The sequence below is a fragment of the Bombyx mori genome, chromosome 16 (genome assembly GCF_030269925.1).
Source record: "Bombyx mori chromosome 16, ASM3026992v2".
Taxonomy (NCBI): Eukaryota; Metazoa; Arthropoda; class Insecta; order Lepidoptera; family Bombycidae; genus Bombyx; species Bombyx mori.
In genome coordinates this window covers 4,374,743-4,380,742 of record NC_085122.1, presented here as the reverse complement: position 1 = coordinate 4,380,742, position 6,000 = coordinate 4,374,743, and positions in this window count along the sequence as shown.

The following is a 6,000-nucleotide window of genomic DNA, read 5'->3' as shown; positions in this document are numbered from 1 at the left end:
AATTTATGTATGTGCATTGCTTTGTAGAGAAAGAAACCAGAATCTGTAATAACGTTCGAAAAATATTAAATTACGATTGAATTATACTAAGCTACAATCATATTCGTGACGAACTATTTACAAATATAAATATTTTTTTGCGTTATAAGCTAAGAAAGAAAATTAAATAAGACTGGTTTTAATCACGTAAAAAAATATAAATTAATGAATTTGTTAATTCGTGTTAAGTTCACGCGTTATTTATCCGAGGTAGATCAAACTGTATGTGGTTATTGTTGACTAGCGGTCCGCTCCGGCTGCGCTCGGGACTTTAACAAAAACTTAAACGATATTTGACGTTGTTTTATTTTTTAAAATAAAAGAACAGCTATTGCGGCATAACTATAATAGCTAGACATATTCTGTCGCGACACTTTTTGTAAATAATAATGTGTTCTACAAAGTCGCAGTACATTATTTTATTCTATCATCAACAGTTTTCGCAAGGCACGCGATGTAAAGAATATTTTAGGTAGTTTTTTTACACCTTGGGTTACATTATTGGAGTTTTAAAAAGGATCCCTAATTTTTTTCAAAAAAGATTATAGCCTATGTCACTCCGGAATAGTGTAGCTTCCAAACAGTGAAATATTTTTTCAAATCGGTTCAGAAGTTTCGGAGCCTATTCAATACAAACAAACAAACAAATCTTTCCTCTTTATAATATTAGTATACTTATAGATTACCATTTACGAATAACAGAGTGCGCTTGTTAATGGTAAAAAAAACTAGTATATTTTATATTAAATGTAGCAACAGTCATGGCGAAGCGCAACCGAGCATCACAAGTAAAAAATAAATAATACGAAAAATCTCGCCACGGTTCTAGCTCAATTTCACCGTTACGTACACTAATTAATATCAGCGTTACTTACTAATTACTAGCCCGCTACATGTGCGGTTGGTTAATTTCATTAATTAAATCTAAACAAAGTGGTATTTTGCGAAATTCTTGAATAATAATTCGGTATCAGAGACCGTGTTGATTTTCAGAGTGAACATTTACAATAAAACATATCTAATCTTAAGTCTTATGTGCTTATCGAGGCTCATAGCCTTTACAACGAAAAGGCGACTCACTCTCATATATGTTTTTTTTTTTTTTTCCTACCTGAGCTGAGAGCCTTGAGAGGCTATTTCGGCGTAACCCTAACTTTTGTAGGTGAGCTCACGGGGCTCAAACCTGATGACGTTGCTACTCATATATGAGGTCAACGTTTCATTTATATATTACTAGATGATGACCGGTTTTTTTTGATAACGCCATCTTGTTGTTTCTTTAAAGCGGTTAGTTGCCCTCAATTAAGAAAAATAGTATTATTATTCGCCAATAGATGTCGGGGAGAGTTGATTATTGAAAACACGAATAAAACAACATCTTCTGAAAATAAATCGTAGCTAGATCCATTTATGGGCCCCGAAATCCCCTGTATACTAATTTTCATGAAAATCGTTGGAGCCGTTTCCGAGATTCAGATTATATCTATATTAATATACAAGAATTGCTCGTTTAAAGGTATATCGCCCCCGAAATCCCCTGTATACTAAATTTCATGAAAATCGTTGGAGCCGTTTCCGAGATTCAGATTATATATATTTTAAAATACAAGAATTGCTCGTTCAAAGGTATAAGATAAGATATATGTCGGAAAAACCACAATTATTAACACCATCGTCAGACATCATAGAGGTGAATAGGGTGATCGAGCTAAGAGAAATATTGAGTAGGTACACCAATCACGTTTGTTGTCTTAAAACAATTTAGAAATCCTCTCTTGATGTTAGCAAATGAAAACGAATGACAGTTCATAAGACGGAGGTACCGCTCTTCAAGAAAGCTGGTTAGTAAGTGTGTAATGGCGTCTATGTGCCTCCATCGGCTAGACTCTGTCGTAGCACGAAGTTCGCTGAGTTCCGACGGTACCGCGATCGTACTGCCATCTCTCGGGAATCGTGCTGTGTTTCGTTTAGCTACCGAACTAATGACCGTCTCCGATATATAATAGTATAACAGCTGTCTACCATTTCAGGATCCTCCAACTATGATAAGGTAAGTGGTCAAACCGGAGTGGTACGAGAACGCACAAGCTAGTGCTCTCGCGGGACTGTGCTATCCTCCTACCCTCATAATTCGACCACCTTTGAGCCCCCAAGTGGATGACCCATTCCCTATTTTGGAGAGAGGGATGGGCTCTGGTAGTCGGTGGCGGGCTCCCTCGGTAGTTTTGTTTATAGTTATTTTTATTTATTTATAGTTAATTACCTTAAAAGTATAGGGTAGGTAGTAATCATTAGATTATGTTATTATGTCATACCGTTGCAGCAATGGTACATATTAGTGTAATTAGGTTAGTAGTTGTTGTATAAAGAAGAAAAAAAAGGGAAGAAAGTTGAACGAAGGTGCGAAGTGAAAGTATATCGATAACTGATTTGTACATAAATTATAGGTAATAACCATATTCGATGCGCAAAAAAAAATATATTTCTAGGTCTATTAAAATAATTTCAATCCTACAGCTAGATTCGTTAAAATAGATTTTTTTTCAGGTATTTCTCATGTATATTTTAAATTAATTTCAACTTTAAATTAGTCTACTGTAAAATTCACGCATTTTCGCTTAGTCACTTTTGCCTTTCAAGCGTCGATATGAAGACGGAGTTGCCGATGGAGACAGCCATCGCCACCACAAACCAAGTGATGCTACTTACTGTATTACCCCTGCCCAATAATGCTAGAAAACTCATGCCCGGGTAACGTAATTTTTATTTTATTTATTTATTAAGTTGCACCAACAAGTGATCATCAATACAAAACATTGACAAATTGACAAAAGTTCATGGCAGATGTCACCTCAATTATAGGTGCAATCGACAGTGCACTGACAAAAAAATATATATTATACAATTAAAAGTAATTCGCCCTGAGGTCCTTCCAGTTGGCACGCATGACTGCTTCAAGGAAGAAGTAGGCAGACTCTTAAATTCCCGTGTTTGTTACATCCAACCAAACGCATAATTCAAAATTGAAGCGCCAATATGGTAATTTCTATCCGTTTTTTGCGAGCCGTAAACATAATCAAAACTACTTTTTATGGCTTAATTCGCGCCTTTTATAGATATAACGACCACGAATACTGTAAATTATCCGAAACGTAGGAAATAATATTGATAAAAACAAATAAACGCGAGATTGAGCCGTAAAAGTTGTTGGAACGAAGTTCCTTAAGGGACGACGCGGAGGGGTAACTTAACCATGAAAAAACGTCCGTAACGTAAGATTTTTATTATTTATGTATAGTCTTAGTATGATGGCTATACAGTGTCTAATGTATAGTCTACGTGATGTCGGTTATTATTATTTATTTATATTTATTGAAGTGAAACTTCTTTATCGGCGTTGGAAAAAAATTTACCGTCACATTTTTCGGTTACGCGTCACATTTTTCCGTTACGCGCCATCTTTTTTGTATTCATGTCTATGATAATAAAATCCTTTTGTTTAAACTTTATCTAATTTAACTTTTTTGTATTCATGTCTATGATAATAAAATCCTTTTGTTTAAACTTTATCTAATTTAACTTTATTTAACCAATTTCTAGAAAGTTGCATGTAGATCATTTTTCGAAAAATAAGGCCATAAAGAAGTTTCACTTCTTACGTGTGTACACTAGTACACGCACCCTTTTTTTTAAAAGCTTATTAATTACATAATATTTTTTAAAGATATTAAAAATACAATTTTTAAAAAACACTATATAAAAATAGATTGCCGCTGATGGCGGTGTCTACGACACAAGCCACCAGTGGTTAGGACTCAACCTCCTCACAATACCCGCAGTATCGAGGATAACTGCCTTCTGTATTAGGCCCTTAACCCAGCTGGATAACGAAAGTTTCTTAAGGTGTTGATCGAAACTTTTCGCTATCAAGCCGTGTACCGACACAACTATTGGAACAATGATGATTGAATCAACATGCCATTATTATTATTATTATTATTCATATAAATTGCTGTTTCTTTGTATATTATTATTATAATTTTTTTATAAAGCATTATGAATAAAATAAAGTTGATAACTTTGTAAAGTAGTTTTATTTATTTATTTTAGCAATAAAAAAATCATAATAAAAAATGTATACACCCGAATAATTATTTTCTTTATACCTCGAATAGAACTTAAAATTCATTTTTTTATAATAAGGAACTTCGTTCCTATCCGGTGTCCCACGACACCGCACATTTTTTAAGTAAGGCGTCTGTTTAAAGAACGCTGTTACAGGTGGTATTTTATTGGTAAGGTAACAAAAATAAGTCTCGAAAACCGCTGCAAACTAACATTCAAGTTGACGACAAAAAATTCAATGCATGACTTTTTTGCGAACGGTAATTTCGGCTTCGGTCCGTGTTCGAACGCTGCAAGAAAATGATAATGATAGACATCAATACAGATGTACTTTAAAATGGCAGCTCGCTCTGTGTTCATTGTTGTACGAGTTGTTTTCCTTCGACGATGTCTGCTGAAGTAGCAGAAATAATAATTTATAGTAGTGGATTATGAATTTTTTACTGACTTAAATTTTTTATTAGCATCAAATCTTAACTTACCAAATTAGCTCCCTGGTTTTAACTATCAGTGTATATAACAATTGCGTATGATGCGTCAATTACGCTAGGAATTATAAGCCTTTTAGGTAATATATAGTCTGAGATTTGGAACTTTCTTATCGCTTTAATATCAAAAGTCATCAACGTCATAAAATTAGCATTTTTCTTATCTCGAAACTAATTTGTGACTTGAAAACAAACATTGCTCTTAGGTGGGGGAAGTCAGACCACACGATGACTCACAAGTCGCGGTCATTAGCTTCGCGCTCAATGACGTCAATGGAATTCTCAATTGTAAGAGCATTGGCAGACAAAATGCGTCTAAACACAAAACACTATTACGTGTCGCAATCTAAATATAAATGGCACTCGCTCCTGGCCTTTTAATTTTTCATCATTATTATTATTATTTTAATTGTATTTTTTTGACTTGTTTTTTCTTTTATTGTGAATATTTCTATTTATTTAAAAAAAAAGAAAATATTTGAGAAAAAACAAAAAAAAAAAAGCCCGCTGAGTTTGTTTCGCCGGTTCTTCTCAGGACTGTGGCTTTTTTTGGAACCGGTGGTAGAGTTAACATTGTTATTTGTATTTTGACATTCAACAAGTGTGTCATACTGACATCTAAGTTGAAATAAATGATTTTGAATTTGAATTTGAATTTGAATTTGAATGTATTCTTAATTTAGAGTAACGATGAATAATGATAAACAATTTTAATTTTGAATTAAAACATTATTAATATGATTACGAAAAAGAATCAACAGTTATTAAGGAAATATCATCTATGTGATTGAAATCAATTAACTATGCATTATTAAGGATAACCCAAACACTACTGGTTAGACTTTGATAAATTTAAATGTCACCGCCTGAGAAGCACCCGTACCCGTCGAAATGACGGAGATTACTAAGCATCAGATGGACTGTATTTTCAATTGCATACAATACTAGTGAAAAAGAACATGATTAAGTAATCCAATGTTTATCAAAAAAAAAATGTTTATTGAGTGCGAGATTTGAACCCCGGCATAGTCGCATCGCTTAACACACCGGCCGTCCTATTCGTTAGGCCACGACGACACGTACATTGTATGTTGATGCGCTTACATAGGTACTCTTTGTGCGTAATATGACTGTCGAAACAGCGCGGTTACGTGTTTCGTAATCTGTAATATCTAATCGTTTCGAAAGAGCTATAAAGCGTTGAAATTTTAATGTATTTTTAACACTCTTCAAACTTCAAAATCTTGAATTCGGATTTAAATCTGAGAGCTATTGTTACCGAGAACTAATGCGAGTCTTCCGGGCTCTTTACTCAATATCAAAAACTTGTATGGTCACACCGCCAATG